Source organism: Orussus abietinus, unplaced genomic scaffold, assembly GCF_000612105.2.
Source record: "Orussus abietinus isolate OABI.00-Male unplaced genomic scaffold, Oabi_2.0 scaffold16, whole genome shotgun sequence".
Lineage (NCBI taxonomy): Eukaryota > Metazoa > Arthropoda > Insecta > Hymenoptera > Orussidae > Orussus > Orussus abietinus.
In genome coordinates this window covers 1,722,964-1,729,210 of record NW_019394714.1, presented here as the reverse complement: position 1 = coordinate 1,729,210, position 6,247 = coordinate 1,722,964, and positions in this window count along the sequence as shown.

Here is a 6,247-nt window from a genome sequence, read left to right as displayed (position 1 = left end):
CGCCGGCGACTGGAGCCCGCGGAGGTCTGATAGCGCGGCCGCCGCGCGCCGATAGGCCGCCCGCCCCGGGAGACCCGGCCGACGGGTGGGGGCCGAGCCCCCGGGGTGGGGGCCATTAGTGCCACTGGGCCACGGAGGGGAGGGTGGCGAGCTCGTACAGGTCTTCGCAAAAATGGTTTCGCTTTTCGACGTTTCGACCCGACTGCCGGGGAAGATCTTCGGATCCGAATCTCCTTTTTTTACGCTCTTGGGGGAACTCGCCCTTGGAATGGGAATCTCGGTTCATTTTTTCGAAGACTCGAACGTTCGAATTTCCTGGAGCCCTGTAACGATTCCTAGGGTACTCGGAGTACTTCCGAAAAAATTGGGCACCCTTGGAAAAGTGAAACCACTCGTGGGGCGACCTCTATTCCGGCGAGCCCGGAGAGAACTACCCCTGCGGCCAGGTCGGGAGGAGAAGGCTCGGGCAACGGTGGCGGCCCGGGGGGAGCGCTCCGATTGGTCGCTCGGTGGGTCACTGGGACGCGGGGGTGCCGGCCGCGCGGCGTTGCCGGATCGACCCGGGAAGGGTGGTTTCCGAAACCCTGCCGGCGGTCGAGGTCGAATTTCGATGGCATCGAGGACGCCCGGATTTTATGACCCATGCCCCCCAGGAAAATTATTTCCCGTCTTGATAACCAATTTTCGACGACCGCAAACGCTTGAAAATTAATTATCGACATTTTTTCCAAAAACGATGCCAAGGGGGCAATTGGCGTTTTATCCATACGAGCCCGGATCTTTGAAAAATAAAATGGGGCGAAACTTGACCTCGAGCTAAAATTGGAAGTCGGTCGGAATAAAATGTCAGGAGATTCGCGTCATCTCCGTGGATTACGCGAGGAGTCGCGAGCCTTCGGGGAATAAAAGGAAAATCCAAGAATCCCGGGACGCGTACCGGGTCAAGGCTTCCTCTTCGTGTCGCGCCGTGGCCGCCATGTTTGTCAATGGCTCGTCAATGATTTCGTCCACGTGCCACGAGTACGCTATTGCGGACACGGGCCAGGAAATTACCATCGCGACGTTCCCCCTTGACGCGTGCCCGAAAATAGAGTCAGGTACCATTTTTCCAGCACCCCTGTTCGTGACGTACCTAGCGCCATGACGCATTTGATGCTCTTTTAAACGTTTGTATTTATTTTACGATTATCTCTTCGACATCGTTCCTAATTTAGGAATCTTTAAAAGTGATAAAAAAAATTGCCGAGCACGCTTCCGTTGATTTTGGGCGATCAAAGGGGAGACTCGCGTCGAGGGTCGGAGGTTCTGAATTCCGCGAGCGGAAACGCGAGAGGCCTCGACTTGTCCGCCGGTACCGCTACGTCACGTCCGCCTTTACGATTATAATAATCGTTAAGGGAGGTCCATTACCGCGACGGCCGCGGCCATTAGGCGCTTTTTCCTTCTCGACGGCGTTTCTTGCAATAAACCGAGGAGAGACCGGCCATTCCTGGGTTAACGTAACGCGAGTATTGCCCGGGATCGTTTCTCCCTGTTTTTCCCCGCATTCCCCCTCGCTCCTTCGTCCTTCTTACTTCCGGCATTTCAGTCAGGAATTCGCGACTTTCGGGCTCGGCTCGATTCTTTAGCGATTTTTTCTCGCATAAAGAGACGTCCCAGGCGCCATCTTGGAAGTCTCGGTGATTCCTTTCGTGCAGAAATTATCCTTTTAAAAATTGATAACATTTTAAAGATAACGTACGGAGAAGCTCGAGGTCTTTTTTTGGGAGGATCGAGTGTTTCCTGCAGGATCGTGTGTAAATTTTGAAGAAGCGATCCCGAAGGTAGACGGAGATCCTCGGAGGACATCTCCCTCAGGAAACGGGGAGGAGAATCCCTCTTGGCAAATCCCACGGAATCGGAGCCGTCTCCCCCGAGGGATTCTCGAATGTGGGCCTGGCTTGATTAAACGATCCTCCAGGAAGGGGATTCCAGGATCTTCTCCTAAACGACACCTTCCGAATCGATGCTGCCTAAAAACTCTGAGTAGCTCTTCGGAAAATCGCCTTAAGGACCTCCTCGAGCTCTCCTGGTATCACGAGGATCCTGAGAAAGTCTTTAAGCGTACATATTTTTTTTCCGCATAAATTCAGGTCCTTTTCGGGATTAAACATATTTTTTTAACATAATCCAAATTTCTGGGTCCTGTCAGATGGAGGTCCTTGTCGAGATTAATTTTTTTTTTAGCATCAACTCCGTTCTACCGGGTCCAGACTCGAGTAAACCAATTCGTTTCGACATTTTTTTTTCTCTTCGAAGTTTTGACTCTTCGAGGTATCAAGAGGTCCTGGAAGGTCCTGGACGAAACCCGGGATAACTTGCAGCAGGAGACAGATGGCCGACTCGTGCCGTCTGCAGGAACAAGTGCCAATATGAAACTCCGTCCTCTCTTCCCTTTTCGTCCTCTTCCTCGTCCTGGACGATTCGAAGAAAAGGACTCTCCGGAATGTCCAACCTTCTCCTCAGAATTAGCGAAAGTCCTCTCGAGACGTCCTCGCGGATTTTTCTGCTCCAGTTTGCGCCTCACAATTTTGAGATTTCCACATCTCCCGCAAACGACGGCCGCGACCTCGACGCGTCCGTTTTTTAAAGAGGAAAGCGACGATTTGATTTTTTACGAGCGTCTTCAGGGTCGCGGAGTAATTACGAGGCTCATTAATAAATTATCCCAGAGAAGCGACCTTGTCGATGCTTATCCGCCGCGGAAGGAAAACCCGGCGGGAAAAAGTTTTTCCCATTTTTTGTCATTTTTTTCCACTCCCTATCAGGCCGAAATCGGTGATAAAAATTCTGAGGGATCTCAGGACTCGATCGCATACATCGACGCTACGAAAACCTCAGGTGAACCGGCCGCGATTAGACAAGCGCTTCCGAAAAGTCGTGACACACGCGTGGCCTTATCAGTGCTTATCACCGCGCGGGTGTCGTCGTTCCTGCGAATGACGCGAGACTCGCCGATCGGCGATTTCGACGCCGTTCCATTATTTGTCCCGGCTGGAACAAATAATCGTCATGGTACACATTGGAACCGAACCGTCGAGGAAGGTGAAATTGGTAATCACTGATAAGAGAGACGAGTATCAGGAATAGTCTAAAAATTTCGAAAATTCGACGAGGCTCCTTTTCGTGGGAGCTCTTCAGGGGGTAGTCGATGTCATGGGAGAGGAGTTCAGGGGTGCCGGGGAAAAGATGACGGAGCCATCTCGTAAGTTCGGGACCCCGAGAGGACGGCCGGACGAAGACGAAGAGGAGGACGAAGAGGACGCCGAAGAAAGCCTCGCGATATCGGGGTATACGCTTTATCGTGGCAGAGACTTTCGCCGAAATTGGCCCAGCCGAAACAAGAGGACGATGGGAGATAAAGCCCGGCGCTCTTTCCTTCCCTAACCGCTCTTCAGGGTCCTCTCCGGGTCCTCCTCGAGGTCCTTATCGCGCGCAATCCACGCGGCTTCGTTCGCCGGCCAATAATCCCGGAGTTAATAAGAAAGTCAAGTTAAATCCTCCCCGTTTTCCGGTTAATTTTTTTCAAGTGAAACTTAATTTTCCTTTTCGAGGATCATCCCGGGGGAGCGGGTCGGTCATGAGAGGGAAAGTGGAAAACGCGTCAGCCCTCGAGAGCGACCCTGGAGAGTCACCCTGAAGGGCAGACCCGAAACCACCCCGTTGATGTTAAATTTAGTGGGTGCACGACAGGAATTCAATTCGACGCAAATCGTTCGTGTCTTTCCGCCACCCCTGAGTTTCGACGATCCCGTCACCGATCCCGACTCCCTCGGGACGCGTTCCCGAAAATAGGGGTGTCACCGATTCCGGAGCCACCCCTGGTCCTCTCTCCTTCCCTCTTTGCACCCCGAGCATCGAGTGCATAATTTGACACTGGAATAAGAAGAGAGTTCAAGGACCCCCCGAGAATCCTGGATAACGTCCTAAAACCCTCTTATCGGAGAAGAAATATTTTAATAACTAATATTTTTTAAGAAATCGAGGAAGTCCAGGGAAATTGTGGGGCGCGAAATTGAAAGAATCGAAAATAGGAAAATTGGGGGGATCGGAGGAATATAAATTCTGTCAGCAGGGGTTGCAAGGAAAATATCCCGTTAATTATTTCGTTAGAAAATCAAGAAAATCGGGGGGGAAAAATTGGGGCGCCGGATTGCGAGTCGAATCGCTGTCTGGAGGGGTTGAAAGGGAAATATTTGATTACCCTACATTTCGGGGAGATCGAGGGAAACATGGGGTGCGGAATTGCGGGAATCGGAAGGCGAGCGTTATATACCGACCCCCTGGACGCTTTCGCGAAAGCGAAATTTCCTCGCCGAGGGAAGCTGGGGTTGCTTCCATCCCAGATATAAATAATGATAAGGGGATGGCATTAAAAGGGGGGTGGAGGGTTGACCGAGCCAATGAAAGACATCGGCACATCGGTGGCTCGTTTCATCCCCTTGAAAGCGAGGGATCGTCACTGGGGGGGTGGAACATTTTGCCACTGAGTTACAGGGATGAATACCTACCCCTAATTCATTACGAGCCTTCCATCAACCCGCCAGGAAGCCAAATTTTATTAAAAATTTTCGTCGCCTCTTTTCTCGTCGGAGAAAAAGTGGAAAATGGAGTAGCCGACCTTCACCCTCCAATAATCGACCCTCCCCCTCCCCGACGTGGACGAAATTCTGATCGAAAATAAGAACGCGCTCTCCCTACCTCTTTTCAATTCCACCCTCAAATTACAAATTCGTCCTTCGCCCGGAAATTTTTGAATATACCACGAAAATGTTGGTGAAAATGGCACGAAATTCGCGGATTTCCACGCGTGACAATTATCCTTTCATTTCTTTTTTCCATAAATTTTAATATCTCCACGAGAATCCAGAGTTGTGATTTTCTTCCACCGGAAACGCCCACGCGGAAGCAGGAAATCCATGCTGGGTGGAATTTTCCATTTGCAAATTTTTCTCCCGGGTCGATGGGGAGTTTCCCGCAAAAGAGACGTACTCGCGATCTATATATACTCACGTTTGTGCATATCTGCGCGAATATGCAAATCGGGCCGACCGAATGCACTGCTAAAATCGGAACTCGAAATTCCTCCGGGTTTCGGCGGGGTCGATTTCCCCGTAATTAGGGAGTCCAAATTTTGAGCAATTCCGAGTCGCCCTTTGTGCATTCATTGGCTTGGTTATTAAGGGTTCCCGTGTACAAGGGGTGCAAGGCTCCCCTTTCAACCCCCAAATTAGGACCTACTCCCCCGAAATTATGGGCCACCGGTGATAACGACCTCGCAGTATGGTAAAAGAGAAATATTAATTTCGGGAGTTATTTCGTAAAATTGATATTAAATTAAACAGGTAATGAGCGAACGATACCATCGTTATCGTTATTTGGAGACATGTCAAAAGTGTTATGTCAAGTTGCGATTGGAAGCATAATTATGGGGAAAATTCGAATTAGAATATTCGTTATCGGGATCGGAGAAAAATGGTGATGGTCGTCGCAACATTTTCACCTGGAACCGGAATGCGTTTTCCGAAAGACGAGGCCACGTCGGGGTAATTTCGAGCCCGTTCCTGTGGGAACGGGAACAGGAGAGGGCTGGAATATCGACCGGGACTCCGCCCCGGGGTCTCTCGCCCTCTCCCGACTTCTCCCTGGCTCTCCTCCGGGCTCTCGCGTCTGGAAAAATATACCTCGCGATCCGTCCTGATAACTCCGATACCTCGGGTCTCCTCGACGAATTTTCATGATTTCGGGACTACTTGGCGAATTTTCAGGACTTTTGGGCTACCGATGAATTTTCAGAATCTCGGGACTGGTTGACATTTCGAGAGAGCCGAAGTCCCTCCGAGTCTTCGATCGACGCCCACGTGGAGAGGAAAAATGCGCCCTCCGCGTAGGAGGCCACGTGGCTGGGGCCGAGTATTTACGGTTCCTCTTTACCCCGAGAAGGCCTCGACGAGAGCGACGGAGACCGAGATCTCCCTCTAGGATGGACTCCCGACGTGCCGCGAGGTGTACCCTCGAGAAAAGAGGCTATTTAAAGAAAATTCGATAAATTCCGAAAAACCACCGCGACGCCGTCAAAGGGCCTCCAGACGATCACCCCGGCCGAGAGGGAGTAATTCCGAAAGTGTCGGTGATCGATCGCGCGTCGGGACGCCTGGAGAATCGGGGGAGGAACGGGGCTAGAGTATAGGATTGAATCGAGGGAGTA